The sequence below is a fragment of the Castor canadensis genome, chromosome 10 (genome assembly GCF_047511655.1).
Source record: "Castor canadensis chromosome 10, mCasCan1.hap1v2, whole genome shotgun sequence".
Taxonomy (NCBI): domain Eukaryota; kingdom Metazoa; phylum Chordata; class Mammalia; order Rodentia; family Castoridae; genus Castor; species Castor canadensis.
In genome coordinates this window covers 109311115-109330830 of record NC_133395.1, presented here as the reverse complement: position 1 = coordinate 109330830, position 19716 = coordinate 109311115, and the positions used below count along the sequence as shown (strand labels likewise).

Sequence of the window (19716 nt, the reverse complement as noted above, 5' to 3'; positions counted from 1 at the left end):
ATGGAAGTGCGCAAGGAAACCCTCTGTGTAGCTATCTTAAACAATCGAAAGTGTCTTTTTTCTCCCTTTTTTTTCTAATGTAAAATTGGAGACCAGGAGGACAGAACAGGTTCTGCCTGAGGAGAGGGGGAAGGAAGTGAGGAAAGGGTGTGGGAGGGTGAATACGGAGCAAATACTGTGTACACATGTATGTAAATGGAAAATGATACCTGTTGAAACTATTCCAGGAATGCGGGAAGGGAAGATAAAGAAGAATGGTGGAGGGGGTGAATTCAAGTATGATATATTTGATATACTGTAAGAACTTTTGTAAATGCCATAATGTACCCTCACCCAGCACAACAATTAAAAAAAGAAAAAGAAAACTCATTTAAGGTAAATGTTTCTTTTTAAATTTAACTACCTTTTTCCCTCAGTCCACAACACAAATGGAGATTTTAGATCAGTAGTTCACAATATAACTTTGGTTGCAAACTACTGATCTACTCCGGGTGCCAGTGGCTCACATCTGTAATCCTAGCTACTCAGGAGGCAGAGATCAGGAGGATCATAGATTGAAGCCAGCTAGAGCAAACAGTTTAGGAAACCCTATTTCAAAAATACCCAACACAAAAAAGAGCTGGCAGAGTGGCTCCAAGTGGTAGAGTGCTTGCTAGCAAGCATGAAGCCCTTAGTTCAAACTCCAGTACTAAGAAAAAAAAAGTTTGATCTACTACACTGACTAGCCATCATTTCCTTTAATGACTCCTTTGTGTCTCCTCTTATCAAGTTAAGAGAATTACAAAAGAAATTCCTGTGGAAATAGAATCCTAGATTTCATGGTTTAAGCCCTTTACTCAGAATTTTTTTTCCAATAATGCCTTTAGTTTTATTTGTATCAAAGCTGACTAAAATAGCTCACCTTAAACACAAAAATTAGAATACTGAAAAATACCAGGATTGGAAATTTTATCACAAATAAATTTACAATTTATAATGAAAACAAAATGATGAAGTGTGAATGTGGGAAGTGAAATTTTGAATGCCCCAATCAATATTTAGTATTTTCTAAAATAAAGCAATACTAAAAAAAAATTCCTTTTTTTTTTTTGGGGGGGTGGTGCTGCAGATCAAACCCAAGGCCTCACACAAGCTAGCCCAGCATACCACAACTAAGCTACTCTCTCAGGCGCTCTCCTACAAAATTTTAATAAGGTGATTTTACTTCATTTTTATCTAATTTTTATTTTATACTTTTAATTAATACATAATTGTACATGTCTATGTGGTACAGCGTGACAATTCAATATGATGAACAAATCATAGTAATTAGCATCTCTCTTTAAACAGTTATCATTTCCTTGTGAAACTTCCCACTCCTCTCTTCTAGTTCTTTACAAAATATGTAATAAACTGTTGTGAACGACAGTCACCTGGGAACATTTTAAAATATTGCCAGTCTAGTACCAATGGCAGTGAGCTAGCACATCTCGAGGATCTCCTCTTATTTTTTTTTTCATTCTTACAAAAATAATTTACTAAAATACAGCATCCTAGGTGTCATGCCTGTAGGCACAGAATATTCTGATGTGAGTATTAATGATGTGATTTTAAATGTTTGCTTTTCTATACATAAAATGGAAACTGCAAAACCTGCACTGTTGTTATTCCTATCAGACCTTTCACTGTTCCCTGCCTCTCTGATTTTATCAAGCAGGATGCTAACTCCAAAGTCTACCTAGTTAGGGCCTAGCTTCTGCCAGCTCTTAGTCATTCTTCAGGTCCTGACCTTCTTCCTAAAAAAGATGAAGCAACTCCAAAGTCCAGGTTCAATTTAGGTTTCACTACAAACACCCTACATGACTTCTGCTCTGTTTCCTTCATTTGGATGCAGGTGGCCAAAATGATATAGACACAGAAAGTTACATTTACTCAAGACAAAGGAATATTTAATGATCAGGCAATTTTTTATTAATATTTATTTTTCTACAGGAATATTTAATAGCAACATCACATAAGATCAGTGATCATTATATATGAATCAATTTGGTTACTTTTGAAATTACTATCAAGAAAAACTTCATGAAAAATGTTTTTTTTCTTTCACAAAAGCCTAAGAATAACACAACTCATAGTACTAAACCTTTTGTACCAACCAGGTACAAAAGGCTGTAAATCTGGGGTTCTTCATTCATTTGCAAAAAAATCAGTTAGTGTTAGGTACTCTGGAGCTAGGAATCTAGAGGTATACTAAACAGGCAAGGGAGCTACTGCTTGTTTCAAATACTCTATAAAGATTTTCATTTGGTGAGGAAGGAGTGGATTCCCTATAGCCTGCATCAATCCTTTTGCAAGTTGATCATTAAATGTTAGGCTTTCAGAATTCTACATCTATGTTCTAGGTGCTGGCAATATACAACAAACAAAACAGACAAAAGGTTCTCTGCTCTAATAGAGCTTAGGTTCTAACAGAGGGAGACAAGTAATTTAGTAAGAAATTTTAGAAAACATTATTTTAGAAAATGATACTTGCTTTGGAAAAAAGAAACATTCCAATTTAAGGGATTAATAATATAAGTACCAAGCTGCATTAATAAATATCAAAGTAGATCTTACTGAAAAAAATTGTCTTTAAGGAGATGAAAAAATGAATATTCTTCATGTGAAGATTAGGGCAAGAAAATTCCAAGCTGAGGAAGTAGCAAGTACAGAGGTCCTAGAGTAGGAGCTACCACATTTTCACGTAAGTGAGGATAAGGGGATGTAAGTTAATTTAATAGTCCTTTCCTTTCTAACCCACCAATGAATGGTTGACTCCTTTAAGGATTCCTAAATGTCTGTGTACTCCATTTAGCTTGACTGAATTGCCCTGTGTCTCTTTTGCGCTTTCATGAATGTAGGTGCTATTAGGATCTTCAGAGCCTGACTCCGTCACAAATGAAAATTTACTTTGGGTGATCTTTCTACTTAATCAACCTCTTTAACTGTGATAGAAATGTGGCAGCACAGCCTCTCCAGTAGATTTTATATTTTCAGTTCAAATCCATTCCTGAATCTGTGTGACCATCTCTTAATTGCAGTAAGTGGATTGGTATGATGTTTCAGAAGATTCCTTGCTGAACTCTTAATATAGACTTGATGTTTCCTGGTGCTATATACTGCCATCAATCAGAATTATTTTTCTGTTCATGTTGTCTGACCACAATTTAGTATCTTTTCCATCTTCAACTAAGCACTTACCATGAACCATGGCCATAATTTTTGCAATTTAAGGTATGACAGCAACATTAATACGAATTTCTTTTTCCTTCTTCATAATTTCACAGATAGAACACTCACTCTTAACATAGGCTTTAGCAGTCTTGTATACACTTTTTTTCTTTCCTTACTAAGCCAGGAATATTAACCTTTGCATGTAAAGGAAGCAATTTACAGCTTCTTTTTGGCACATCCAAAGTGCTGGCATCATTACTTCTGTGCTTTGGGGTCATTGTTAACTAAAATAAGAGTTACTTGAACAGAAGCACTGTGATACACTGTAACCATGACAACTGCTAAGTGACTTAACAGGTAAGCAGCATATACAGTGTGGATATGCTGGACAGAACAGAGTGAAGGTGCTGCAGATTTTACCACACTACTCAGAATAGCCTAATTTAAAACTTAGGAATTGTTTATTTCCAGAACTTTCCACTTAACACTTACATACCATGGTTTACCGTGAGTGACTGAGATAGGAAAATTATAAAGTGCAGATAAAGGATAACTGTATTAAGCTAATCCTGCCTTTTGTTCATCAATGTAGTACTAAAGAGAGATAGGAAAGCACTTCCCTTATGGAAGTGAGCACTGAGGGTCCCACAATGCCCTCAGCTCTCAAGTCTCTGAACTCACCATAGCAATAATGCTTAAGACTGCACCAAGAAGCCAAAAGCCACATTTCTTCTTCCATTTATTTGAAATGACTTGAACATGAAGAAACAAATTAAAGCTCCTAACATATCTAACAGCTGAGGCATTGACATAGAAGTATCCCTGATATCTGACTGCCATACAGACATGTACTTTTTTGGGGGTGGGGGGGTTCTGGGGCTTGAACTCAGGACCTCATGATTACTAGGCAGGCACTCTACCACTTGAACCACTTCACCAGCCCTGTTTTGCATTGGAATTTTTTTATTATAAAATTTTTATTAGGACATATTTGTTACACGGGTGGGATTCATAGTGACAGTTCCAATTAGGCTTATATTGTACATTGGTTAGATCACCCCCATCCTTTCTCTCCTTCAATGCCCTCTCCATCCCACTTAAAGCAATTGCAAGAGGTTTCTCTGTTCTATTTCATATAAGTATATGAAGTCCATCAACCATATACCCTCAGCTCAATCTCCTTCATTCACCCTCTCACCTCCCACTAGTACCCCCTACTCCCCAGATACACACTGTACCTATTTTATAATCCTGGCTTCCATTATTAATATTTAAGTTGATGTTCAGGGGGTTTTTCTATGTATCCCCACTGTGGTTATATTTTATTTTGGTCCATTCAACCCCTTCCTTTACTTTCCCTTACCCCTTTTACTTCCTATCCTTTTTCAACATCTTTCAATACACATCCTCATATCCTCTACCTCACAGATATTACGTTTTACAATATTACTGGTGCCTATCATTCTCTTTTCCCCTTAACCCTTTACTTTCTACCCTTTTTCAACAGCTTTCAATACACCTCCTCATATCCTCTACACCTCACAGATATTACGTTTCATGATATTACTGGTGCTCTATCATTCTCTTTTCTTTTCTCTCTTTCCCTGAGTTCCACAGAGTAGTTTCACTATGACTAATATGTTCAACATGTATATGATCATGCATGTTTTTGTGTTTATCTTTTGAATCTATCCTCCATGTACAAGAGAAAACATGTTGCCTTTGTCTTTGAGGCTAGGTTACTTCACTTAACATGATGCCCTCCAATTGCATCCATTTACCTTCAAACCACTATTCCTTATGGCTGAGTAAAACTCCATGGTGTATATATACTACAATTTCTTCATCCATTCATCAGTTGTAGAGCATCTGGGTTGTTTCCATAGCTTGGCTATTTTTGAGATAAGGTCTTGCTAACTATTTGGCTGGAGATGGCTTCAAACCACAATCTTCCTGACTTTTGCCTCCTGAGTAGCTAGGATTACAGGCTTGAGCCACCAGAGACCAACTGAACATGTACTTTCTAAGATACTCTTGCAACAGTTTATAAATACTGACTTGGCAGGACCAGAATAAAATTAAGTATTAGAAACGGGAAAAGTTATTTAAAAGACACATTATGGACTATCACAGAAGTAGTAAGAAATCAGCAAAAGAACAGAAATTGAATTAAGAGGTAATGGGTAGACAAAGAGGATAAGGAACATCATGTAGACAGCCAGAATCACCTGCGAGATCACATATTTATTACCAAAAGAAATTTCATAAACGCACATATCCTTTTGCAGTGTAAAGACAGAAATTTCCCAAAAATTCTTACCCCATTTTCTATCCCCACGTGCCCAGCCACTCATTCACATGTTCCACAATTTACTTTATGTGTAGGCTATTTGCCTGCAGACAATTCAATTAATCTTACAAGTGACATGCACAAGAAAAAAAAAAAACAGATGTGGCATTAAGATTTACAAAGTTATTGAAACTTTTTAACAAGTAAAACGCATCCTTACTTAGCTACACCAGAATGAGGAATAAAGGGGTTTACATATGTTCCAATTCTAAACCTATCAATCAAACCCATGTTATTCCTTTGGGAGCTTATTTACATGCATATTTATCAGCCTCACATGCTAATTCCCTGCTGTTTTATGCCTGCGAGGCATGTTTATGAGTCATAATTGTTGATCTCATTTGATGTATTTCACTGAAGGAAGACATTATTCAGTTATGTGGCCTAATGTCAATGAGTTACGATGACCTGATCTTCCAAACACAACTTGTTCTTTAATTTTTATTAGGATATATAACTTACTATAAGGAAAATAGTGCATTAAAAAAAGAATCAATGTTTTATATGAAGAATTTATATGATCATTTCATATTTGGTCTAGCTTATCCCTCTACATTCAATCTGGAATGCAGCTGTGAAGAGAGTAGAGTCCCTCATTCAGTCACTTACTTCCCCATACTACTCTACTGAACCTCAGCTTCATAATCTGTCACCCTAGACTAACTTTGCAGATCTTTCACTTCACACTAAAATATGTATTCATTCATTTATTCTATCATATTTCTTCACTGTCACTTTCGTTTTCCTCTCTGTAAAGGCTCAGTGACCTTTTTTTAGGCTGTCCTACAAAACAGGAACTCACTAAAAACATTACTTCAGGTAAACTGGGTAATGGAAAATACTTCTGCAATCATCCTATCCATAAGAAAATACATTAAGTACCCATTCTTTATTTGCAATTAAGCAAAAAGTAAAAATGTGATACAAAAATTAGCAGAATACAAATTAACACTGGTATTAACAGAGAATGCACTAAGACTTTCTGTTACTGACAAATAGAAATGGAATATGTTGCGATATACTTCTAAATATAAATCTAAATTAGTATTGCAAAAAGCTTTACAATAACAGACTAACTTAGATGATTGTTATATCACAAGGCCCTTGCAATAACACCTTCTACACTACTGTGAGAAATTTAATTAAAAATAAGGTTGACTTTTGCAACAAGAACATCTTTAAGGGAAGTAGTTTATGGTTTTTACTACCGGGCACATTCTGTGTGTGAGTGACTACATCATACTGCTGATATGTGATATCAATGAGGGGGTTACCATGTTGCAATCAAATGGCACCATCACTGCAGTGGGAGAAGAGAGCATGAAGCCAATTGTCACTCTAGTGATAACTAGATGGAATCAAAACCCAGGAGAATAAGTACTAGGAGACAGGCATAATGGGAATAGAGAGAAATGGAATGTCAGTTGTCAAACTCTTTTTCCTTAACCTATAATAAAAAATAGAAACAACAAGGAATTCTATTCTTAAAGTGTACTTCAAAGTGTTTTAATAGCAAGATTAAAATTTAAGAATGAAATAAAACTAGTATTAATCTTCTTTTGCTCTTATGCTCAAATAATGAAAACAAAAGATTGGCTACCCAGTGAGCTTTAAAAAAAAATGTGAATGAAGCGATCTAGCTTTCTCCATAAACTACCTTGTTGAAAAAGATCTTGGAAAAGTTGAAAAACAGTTCTGTACTAGCAGTATTTTTTTTAAAAATCAGGATAAATAAGTTAGTGTCTAGTATATTCATTATAGTACTACAGGATTTTAAATGTATTTCAGTGCATTAGAACATATATGCCAATGAAATTGAATGGATTTCCTTTGTAGTACAGAGATAAAATCAACAAAAGTATACATTTGCTTTTGTAGGAGGCCAGAACATTAATAGAGTATTCATGTGAAGCATAAATTTACCCTTTAGAATGCAAAAACAGTAAACAATACCAACAGCACACAGTAATAAGTGGTGGTGTCAGTTGCAGGATATTTTGAGTTTCTAAATGCTCTTATCATTGTTATCTAATATCAAAATTCAACACTCATATATTTAAAAAAATACATTGTGATTTGAGGAAAAGAGATTTCTGCTAGACAGATTAGGACCTTCCTGTTTCATACTTTCTGATGAGGCTTTATTGCTGTGCTAAGTAAAATTGTAACAACCACCTTAAATCACCTATGTTTATTTTTCTGCCTAACCCTATCACTATGAAACACAATATATTTATTAATCTTGCTTATTGTCAGTCTTTTACTAGAAGTGTATATAATTTTCTTCAGAAAGGAAATTATTATTATTGTCTGATTTGTTTACACCTGTTTTATCAACATCTATAAAAGAACTTATAAGAGTAGGCTACTGAAAGAAGAAATCAATGAATACTAAAGTTTGTAACATCTGAGGGTAAATAAGCTTTTAAAATTTTTCTACATTAAAAACCAAGCCACAAAATGTTCTGTGATGTCTCGGACTGAAAACAAATGTTGCTGGCTGACCTCTACAGAAACCTCCAAAGGGAAATTACTCTCAAGATTCCAAGATGGCAGCTAGAAAGAGGAAGGAGAAAGCATGCCTCCTAAAGTAAAATCCTAGAGAGACACTAGGGATACAACAACAGGAAAAACCACCAAGAAGAGGCAAAACTTTGACTCCTCCACACCCCCAGCCGCATGTAACATTCCCACTTCACATTAAACGGAGAAACCAGGAGGCAGCGCCAAGACGGCTTGGAAAGACGCAGACCACAAGGTGAGCTGAGTGGCACGTGGTACTCCCAAAGACAACCCTGGGCTAGATCAGCATATCGCCCTGGACAGACCGACTCCCACCCAGGGAAAAAAGAGAAAAAAACTGAATAATAAGCAATAACAACAAAAAAGACACATAACAAAGAGGGTGGGGCGCCCTTAGCACCGAAGAGGGGGGGGAGGGGAAATCCCTCACAACAAGCTGGCAGGAGAAGGCAGGAGCTGCAGCACACACCCAGCAACCAAGAGCAGGAAAGCTTGTAAAAGTAGTAGTGGGAGGAAAACTCCATAGAAGAGGGGGGAAGGCCCACTTCCCATGTGAACTGTAAATAAACATGCCAGTTTAATTACAGAGAAAGCTGGTACACATTTTATGAAGCCAATATTACATTAATCCCAAAACAAGGGAAAGACACCTCCAAAAAGGAGAACTACAGGCCAATCTCCTTAATGAACATTTATGCAAAAATCCTCAACAAAATAATGGCAAACCAAATTCAACAACACATCAAAAATATCATTCACCACGACCAAGTAGGCCTCATCCCAGGATTGCAGGGGTGGTTCAACATATAAAAATCAATAAACATAATAAACCACATTAACAGAAGCAAAGACAAAAACCACTTGATCATCTCAATAGATGCAGAAAAAGCCTTTGATAAGATCCAACATCATTTCATGATAAAAGCTCTAAGAAAACTAGGAATAGAAGGAAAGTTCCCCAACATTATAAAAGTTATATATGACAAACCTACAGCCAGCATTATACTTAACGGAGAAAAACTGAAACCATTCCCTCTAAAATCAGGAACCAGACAACAATGCCCACTATCTCCACTCCTATTCAACATAGTACTGGAATTCCTAGCCAGAGCAATTAGGCAAGAAGAAGAAATAAAAGGAATACAAATAGGTAAAGAAACTGTCAAAATATCCCTATTTGCAGACAACATGATCCTATACCTTAAAGACCCAAAAAACTCTACTCAGAAGCTTCTAGACATCATCAATAGCTATAGCAAGGTAGCAGGATATAAAATCAACATAGAAAAATCCTTAGCATTTCGATACTATAATAATGAACAAACTGAAAAAGAATGTATGAAAACAATTCCATTTACAATAGCCTCAAAAAAAATCAAATACCTAACAAAGGATGTGAACAACCTCTACAAGGAAAACTATAAACTTCTGAAGAAAGAGATTGAGGAAGACTATAGAAAGTGGAGAGATCTCCCATGCTCATGGATTGGTAGAATCAACATAGTAAAAATGTCGATACTCCCAAAAATAATCTACATGTTTAATGCAATTCCCATCAAAATTGCAATGACATTCATTAAAGAGATTGAAAAATCTACCATTAAATTTATACGGAAACACAAGAGGCCATGAATAGCCAAGGCAACACTCAGTCAAAAGAACAATGCTGGAGGTATCATGATACCCGACTTCAAACTATATTACAAAGAAATAACAATAAAAACAGCATGGTACTGGCACAAAAACAGATCTGAAGACCAGTGGAACAGAATAGAGGACCCAGATATGAAGCCACACAACTATAACCAACTTGTCTTTGACAAAGGTGCTAAAAATATATGATGGAGAAAAGACAGCCTCTTCAACAAAAACTGCTGGGAAATCTGGTTAGCAAAAAACTAAAACTAGATCCATGTTTATCACCCTATACCAATATTAACTCAAAATGGATCAAGGATCTTAATATAAGACTCCAAACTCTAAAGTTGGTACAGGAAAGAGTAGGAAATACTCTGGAATTAATAGGTATAGGCAAGAACTTTCTCAATGGAACCCCAGCAGCACAGCAACTAATAGATAGCACAGATAAATGAGATTTCATAAAACTAAAAAGCTTCTGCTCAACAAAACAAATGGTCTCTGAACTGAAGAGATCACCCACAGAGTGGGAGAAAATATTTGTCAGCTACACATCAGACAAAGGACTGATAACCAGAATATATAGGGAACTCAAAAAACTAAATTCTCCCAAAACTAATGAACCAATAAAGAAATGGGCAAGTGAACTAAACAGAACTTCCTCAAAAGAAGAAATTCAAATGGCAAAAAAACACATGAAAAAATGCTCACCATCTCTAGCAATAAAGGAAATGCAAATTAAAACCACAATAAGATTCCACCTCACCCTTGTTAGAATAGCTATCATTAGCAACACCACTAACAACAGGTGCTGGCATCGATGCAGGGAAAAAGGAACCCTGTTACACTGCTGATGGGAATGTGAACTAGTACAACCACTCTGCAAAAAAATTTGGAGGCTACTTAAAAAGCTAAACATTGATCTACCATTTGATCCAGAAATACCACTCTTGGGGATATACACAAAAGACTGTGACCCAGGTTACTCCAGAGGCACCTGCACACCCATGTTTATTGCAGCACTATTCACAATAGCCAAGTTATGGAAACACCAAGATGCCCCAGCACTGACGAATGGATCAAGAAAATGTGGTTTATACACAATGGAATTTTATGGAGCCACGAAGAAGAACAAAATGTTATCATTAGCTGGTTAATGGATGGAATTGGAGAACATCATTCTGAGTGAGGTTAGCCTGGCCCAAAAGACCAAAAATCGTATGTTCTCCCTCATATGTGGACATTAGATCAAGGGCAAACACAACAAGGGGATTGGACTTTGAGCACATGACAAGAGCAAGACCACACAAGGGAGGGGTGAGGATAGGTAAGACACCTAAAAAACCTGATAGCATTTGTTGCCCTCAACGCAGAGAAACTAAAGCAGATACCTTAAAAGCAACTGAGGCCAATAGGAGAAGGGGACCAGGAACTAGAGAAAAGGTTAGTTCAAGAAGAATTAACTTAGAAGGTAACACATGCACAGGAAATCAATGCAAGTCAAATCCCTGCATAGCTATCCTTATCTCAACTAGCAAGAACCCTTGTTCCTTCCTATTATTGCTTATACGCTCTCTTCAACAAAATTAGAGATAAGGGCAAATAGTTTCTGCCAGATAGTGAGGTGGTAGGAGGGAAGAGGCACAAGGTATGGGAGGGGATGGGGGGAGGGGGGGAAATGACCCAAACATTGTATGCACATATGAATAAAATAAAAATTAAAAAAAAACCCCACAACGTAAGAGAGTTAGTACTAGATGTCTGACAGCTCAATTCTAAATATTAATATCAATATCAAAGTAAGTATGGATGAGCTATCAGAGATTCACAATTCCACCTACTCAGTCATCTTAGTTGAGCTATTCAATCCCAGAAGTGCAACAAAGAGAAAAAAAAAATCACCAACTGTTAACCCTCTCAATCAATAGCTACAACATTGACCAGAAAGAAAACAATTATTTCAATGAAAAAGCACAGAATAAAAATGGGCTAATGCACTGATTAATATTTTTACATCTCGGTATCTTGAAAGCATACTTGAATAGTCAGATATTGAATAAAAGAATAGTTATTTCTCTTGAGCATTTTTATTTCTCTAATATACTATACACTGAGTAAGTGCTTTTGATACTGGATTAAAATAATTTAACACATTAATATGAACTATATGAATTCATTTACAAATTTGTAAAAAGACTAAAGTTTCCATGAATGTTGCAGCATCCATTTATTAGCTGTTTATTTTACCTTTATTTCTAAAACTCAAAAATAAAGGAAAATATATAGAACAGAAAACACTGATATCTAGGATAGTATTTGAAAATGATAGGAAAGAAGTTTTTGAACATTTCTTATATTTCTACAAAATGTAAAATTTGGAGATGGCTCTGCAGATCAGCAAACTTAAATTTCTTCCTTCTTACATTAAGCTAAACATCTGTCCTGGCCATGAGGGAGAAATTCAAATTTGATAAAAATTTTTCTAAATAAAGATAGAAATGCCTATTAGTGGACAGATATTTGGCTTTTTGTAATAAAAGTATTTCATATTTGAAAGTAAATGAAAGTAAAGTTTTTAGGAATAACACGAAATAAACATGCTAGGTGAGCTCCCTTACATTTTATTTCATTCTCCTAAAAATGTTTACATTTACCAGTTCATGAATACATAATACTGGAACAAACACTATACTAATATCCAATAAGGGGAAAGATAAGGACATTTTAAACTTCATTCTTATACCATGAATAACTTTCAAATAAGTAACTTATTTAAGAACAGGTAAATTGACATAAAATTAAGAAAAAAGAAGAGAAACTTTCAAATGGAATCTATCTGTTAACGTACTGAATGCGCACATAGTCAGAATCAGGTATCATTTTGTAAAAATTGCTACTTTTACTTGATTTACCATTTGGTAGTACAGGATAAACAGAATTGCACCGGCAAATGTTATTTAAAATATAAACTAGTTATTCACCAAAACAGATTTCTGAGTTACAACACAGAGACAAAATTGTTTCATCATAATCTGAGTTTATATTTGACACTGGTAAAGTTCCATCATATGTTTGTTTTTCTGTGGGTAAAATGGGGACATTATATATTGCTTATTTTTATTTCAAAATTAACATCTGATAATTTGTTAGAAATAACGTTCTCTACACTATGTATGGACATTAGTAACATGTGAATGAAGAAATCAATTTTGTATCCATAAAGGAAAAAATTGAGCACTAAAAGAAACAAACAGTAACACACAATAAATGTGGTAACATAAGTACTCCAGCTTCAGAAGACATACATGTGTTTCAGGTTCTTAATGACTTTGCATTCAATCAGCTATCCATGTTTACCTCTATCTTAATACATAATAGAAAATGAAAGTAGAAAAAAAAAAAAAAAAGAAGGAAAGCCAGGAGAACCATAGGCTTTCAGAAAGAGAAAATAAATTACACTGAAAGATTAAAGGAGTAAGGCCACATTAAGATTTCCAATAAATATTGCCACAATAAATGCCGAAAGAATATCAATTTACATTCCCATCAAAACTGTATGAATAAATGTTCATCTCCCTGGACCTCACTTAATAACTATTATTGTTATTTTTTAAATGCTAGACAACATTTTTTTAAACTGTTTTTAATGTCATTCCTTAGACAGCAAATGAGGTCATTCGGCACGTAATTATTAAGCACTAAACTACTTTTTAGGAATTGTAAATGTATGTCTTCTGGCAATTTTTTTTATTGTGGTCTTCACTTAGTAATTTGCCTGAATTCTGAAATACTAAGGACATCAAACCCTTATTTACTAATCCTTAAATATTAAGAGTGTCTTGGGATTTTACCTTACCCTGGCTATTTAAGTGTTCCTAAATGCAACAACACCCTTGTACTGACATCTTCCAAATTCTTATCTCAGAACTTTACATCTTTCCAGAATTTCAAACTCACATTATCTATGAGCTCAGGAAATATCTCCACAAAAATATCTATCACACATCTCAGATATCAACAAACCGAGCAAAGAAAAAAATCTGAATTTCTCCTCCCTATTCCTTGTCCCTCCAAATTTAATTTTACATAAGTTCCCAACATTCAGGTAGACAATATCATCTCTCTAGACAGATATTCAATGCTGAAATCTAGAACTTGTTCTGGATTCAACTCTTTCTTTTTTAATAGTGCTGCAAACAGTTCACCAATAAATAAGTAGTCTTCTTGGGTCTATTTGAAAATGTACTCAACATCTGTTTACTTTCCTTCATTTTTCCCTACCACTGCTACCAGTCAGCTCTCCCATGACAGCTCTCCTAAAGATGACATTTCATCCTGAATGAACTCCCTATGACCGTAGTGCCTACCCACAAAACAGCCAGAATGATCTGCTAAAAATGTAAATCACATTTCCTATTAAAATTCCAACAGGATTCTTTGAGGATACACAGAAACTATTCTAAGACTTATATGAAAAGGCAAAGGTACTAAAATAGCCCAAAATATTTGAAAAGGAAGAAAGTTAGAGGAACCATACTGCTTGATTTTAAGATATACTAAAACTCTTTCTCAGTTGTTTTCATTATCACCTACCTCAAGAATCTTTTTAGACAATTCTCATAATGGTGCCCTAACCACGAAATTTTAATCCCACATATACACTATAAACTTATTTACATACTGTAGCCCTTAGGAGAGCTACAGCCACCATAATATCTCAATTTTTTTCCCACTGGGGGAAACATCAACTTCATCAAGAATTCATATTATATCACTGTAATGATGAACAGATACAATACTGGTTGAGGAATAGACATACTAGCCAATGGAAAAGAAGTGAGCCAAAAAATAAACCCACAGAAGCAACACCATCTCATTTTGACAAAGGTACACAAGTCAACAAAGGAAGCACATTTTTTTAAACAAATGGCATTGGAAACACAAAGACATTCAATGTGGAAAAAAATGAACATTGATCTAAATCTCACATCTTATTCAAAATTCAAGGCAAAATGGACCATGAATTTAAATTTAAAACATACAAGTATAAAATTTCTAGAAGAAAATAGGTAATGACCTAGCATTAGGTAAAGAGTGCTCTGGCATTAGTTATTAGATAAGATAACAAAGGCATAATACACTAAAAAAAAAAATCAATACAATAAAAATCAAATACATTTTCTCTGTAAAGCCCTTTTGCTTGATAAAACAGGAGTTAAAGAAAACATTTACAGATCACTTATTACACAAGTAACTTGAATCCATAGTGTACAAACTTAATGGTAATATGCAAACTCAACAGTAAAAAAAAATTCCAGTACCACCAGAAAAAAAAAAAAAACTTCAAAAGCAAACAAAGAAAAAATTTTGACATTTCAACAGAAAGGAAACATAGATGGCAAATAAGCAATCAAAAACAGTTCAAGCCAGGCAATGGTGGTTCATGCCTATAATCCTAGCTACTGGAAAGGCAGAGATCAGGAGGATCATGGTTTAAAGTCGACCCAGGCAAATAGTTCCTTAGACTCTATCTTGAAAAAAAATCCATCACAAAAAGGGCTGGTGGAGTGGCTCAAGGTGCAGACCCTGAGATCAAACCCCAGCACAAAAAAAAAAAAAAATTGAACATCGTTACCCATTATGGAAATGCATATTAGAGCCAGAATGAGATATTATTATACACTTATTAAAATGGCTGAAAAACACCCTGACAATATCACATGCAGGTAAGGATACTGAACAGTTGGATCCCTCCTACATTGCTCATGGAGATGAAAATACTACAACACTCCTGGAAAACACTTAAAAAACACACAATTTATGGATCAGCAATTGTACCCAGGAGTATCTATCCTAGAAAAATTAAGTTACATTCACACAAAAAGTTGTACACAAAGAACCCAAATGGACTTCAACAGGCAAATGGATAAATAAAATACAAGACAGATAGTCAGTGAATTTCTACTTAGCACTAAAAATGAAACAAACTATTTAACAACTTAGATCAAGTCTTTAAGGCAGAATTTTTAAAATGGTAACCAAAAAGTGTTAAGAGTATATCATTTCATTTATTTAACATTCCCCATCATTAAAATGATGGAGAATAAATCAGCTTTTTAAACAGACACTGCTGAGAAAAATAGGTATCTCTATGGAGAAGACGAACTAGATCCCTGTCTTTCACCCTGTACAAATATCAACTCAAAGTGAACAAAAGACATCAATATAAGGCCTGCAACTCTGAAACTACTACATGAAAGAAAAGAAAACACAATGAACTTACAGGCCGTCATTTCTCCATCATATGTTTTGGATTCCTTTGTCAAAAATCAGGTGGCTTTAGGTGCATGGATTTATGTCTGGGTCATCAATTAAGAGAATGGATTGACAAATGGGACTACATGAAACTAAAAAGCTTCTGCACAGCAAAAGAAATGAAGAGGCAGCCCACAGAAAGGGAGAAAAATCTTTGGCAAGTTTACATTTGGCCAGGGATTAATAACTAAAATTTACAGGGAGCTCAAAAAACTGAACTCCCAAACAATTAATAACCTAATGAAAAAAATGGGAAATGACCTGAATAGAAATTTTTTCAAAGGAAGAAGTACAAATGGCCAAAAAAAAAAAACCCAAGAAGAAATGCTCAACACCCCTCAAACCCACATTAAGATTCCACCTAACTCCTGTCAGAACACAAACAACAACAAATGCTGGTGAGGACTCAAAGAAAAAAAAAAATGACCCTCTTAACACTGTCAGTGGGAATGTAAACTACAACCACTATGGAAAGCAGTATGGAAGTTCCTCAAAAAAACTAAAAACAGAACCACTATATGATTCAGCATGACATTTCTGAGCACATGTATCTGAAAGAACGTAAGTGGGGACACAATAGAAACTTACACTTCCATGTTTATTACAGCATTACTCACAATACCCAAGATTTGAATGGATTAAGAAAATGGGATGCACAGATGTGTGCAGGATAGAATATTTACCTATAATGAAGAATAAAATTTTGTCCTTCACAGTTAAATGGATGGAATATCATGTTAAGTGAAGTAAGCCAGGTTCACAAAGACAAAGGTCTGATGTTTTCTCTCATATGTGGAAGAAAGATCCAAATACAAATACGAACATTATCAAACATACATATACATAAAGAATATGTTTCTAGTGGTGAGACTATTAGAGGAGACTAGGGGAGAAGGGAAATGAGGAGAATGATAGTGAATAATAATTAAATACACCACATTTGGGTAGGAACAAGACACACTGAAAACTGCTGAACCATATGTGGTATGGGGAAAGGGTAAGGAAGAGCAATAGAGAGTGTTAGACTAGTTAAGGTACAATATATTTACAGGTAAAATACAAAGGCAAAATCCCCAGAGTACAATGTACAGACACTAAAACAATGAAGGACAGGAATGTAAAACAGGTCATGTTAAGGGAGAGCACGAGTGGGAGGACGAGGGGAAATGAAGAGGGTAAAGGAGGATGAATATAGCTGATAAATTTTCTACACATGTGTGAATCTGGAACATAAAACCTGATGAAGTCATTTTAAGAAGGAGTAGGGGAAAGTGGGAGAATAATGAAGATGAAGTAAACAGATACATTGTACGCATATAAAATTGTATGCATATACAATTGTATCCATATACTATAATACATCATTTAGCTTAAGAAATGAAATATTACCAATAACACTGAAATATCTAGACTGAAGCTTGCTGATTACATCCTCCTCTCACCGTATCCTAGAGTCTTAATCATTTTTTGCCTTTCTTTAGTTCTACTACATATGCATACATTCTGAACACTATAGGATTTAGTTTTTCTGTTTTAGAAATTCATGCACATGGAACACATCACTGAAAAAACTTTTTGGATCATGCATATGGTTGTGTGAAACCATAGTTCAGTCAATTCCAGTTTAATGTTCTACTGCACGATTACATTAAAATTTACTTACTCCTTCTACTGTGCATGGGCATTTGGACTGCTTGTTTTCTCTTATTACAATCAAGGGAGCTATGAATGTTCCTAATGAAATTCTTAACGCAAACCTTCAATAGCTTCTCTATGTTCCTAGGTGTAGAAGTGCCTAATCTTGAGGTCATATTCAATTTTTCTGCAATTATTTTCAAAATACTTATATACTACTTTGAACTCCCATCAGTAACGTGGGTAAAATCGCATTTTTACAGTAGCAAATGCGTTTTTTTTCCGTTTAATCATATGTGCATACAATGTTTGGGCCATTTCTCCCCTCTCCCCCCCCGCCCCCTCCCTCTCCCCCCATACCCTCTTTCTCCCCCCTACCCCCTCAATTCCAGGCAGAAACTGTTTTGCCTTTATCTCTAATATTGTCAAAGAGAGAGCATAAACAATAAGACAAACTGTTTTCGCAGGTTGAGATAAGGATAGTTATACAGGGAGATTCCCAGCATTGCTTCCATGTACAAATGTGTTACATTCTAAGTTGATTCTTCTCGAACTGACCTTTTCTGTAGTTCCTGATCCCCTTCTCCTACTGACCTCTGTGGATTTAAAGGTTCTGCATTAGTTCCTCTGCAATGAGGACATCAAATGCTATCATGTTTTTTGGGTTTCTTACCTATCCTCATACCTACCATGTGTGCTCTCACCTTATCATGAGACGGAAATCGAATCACATTGCTGCATTTGCCCTAGATCTAAAGTCTGCATATAAGGGAGAACATATGATTTTTGGTCTTCTGAGCCTGGCTAACCTTGCTCAGAACAATGTTCTCCAGTTCCATCCATTTACTTGTGAATGTAAGATTTCATTCCTCTTCATGGCTGAGTAGAATTCCACTGTGTATAAATACCACATTTTCTTAATTCATTCATCAGTAGTGGGGTATCTTGGCTGTTTCCATAACTTGACTATTGGGAATAGCCTGGCAATAAACATGGCTGTGCAAGTGCCTCTGGAGCAACCTGTGTCACATTCCTTTGGTATATCCCAAAGACTGGGATTGCTGGATCATATGGTAGATCTATGTTTAGATTTTTAAGAACCCTCCAAATTTTTTTCCAGAGTCATTGTACTAGTTTGCATTCCCACCAGCAGTGTACGAGGGTTCCTTTTTCCTCACATACTCACCAAAACCTGTTGTTGGTGTTGTTGCTAATGATGGCTATTCTAACAGGGGTGAGGTGGAATCTTAGTGTGATTTTAATTTGCATTTCCTTTATGGCTAGAGATGGTGAGCATTTTTTCATATGTTTTTTGGCCATTTGAATTTCTTCTTTTGAGAAAGTTCTGTTTAGTTCAGCTGCCTATTTCTTTATTGGTTCATTAATTTTGGAAGAGTTTAGTTTTTTGAGTTCCCTATATATTCTGGTTATCAGTCCTTTGTCTGATGTGTCACTGGCAAATATTTTCTCCCACTCTGTGGGTGATCTCTTCAGTTTAGAGACCATTTCTTTTGTCGTGCAGAAGCTTTTTAGTTTTATGAAGTCCCATTTGTCTATATTTTCTCTAAGTTGCTGAGCTGCTAGGGTTCTATTGAGGAAGTCCTTGCCTATACCTATTACTTCCAAAGTGTTTCCTACTCTTTCCTGTACCAACTTTAGAGTTTGGGGTCTGATATTAAGGTCCTTGATCCATTTTGAGTTGATACTAGTTAGTACAGGATGAGAAACATGGATCTAGTTTCAGTGTTTTACAGATGGATAACCACTTTGCCCAACATTTGTTGAAGAGGCTGTCTTTTCTCCATCATATATTTTTAGCTTTGCCAAAAATAAGGTGGGCATAGTTGTGTGGATTCATATCTGGGTCCTCTATTCTGTTTCACTGCTCTTCATGTCTGTTTTTGTGCCAGCCAGTACCATGCTGTTTTTATTGCTATTGCTTTGTAATATAGTTTGAAGTTGAGTATTGTGATACCTCCAGTATTGCTCATTTTGCCGAGTATTGCCTTGGCTATTCATGGTCTCGTGTTTCCAAATAAATTTAACAGATTTTCAATCTCTTT

General features: G+C 35.4%; 1 protein-coding gene across 1 annotated transcript in view; it reads right to left on the bottom strand.

Annotated features, from left to right (window-relative positions):
- The window catches only part of Tbc1d5 (TBC1 domain family member 5), a 545741-nt gene that overhangs the window by 291396 nt on the left and 234629 nt on the right, over positions 1-19716 (bottom strand). The gene's annotated exons all lie outside the window — the stretch shown is intronic.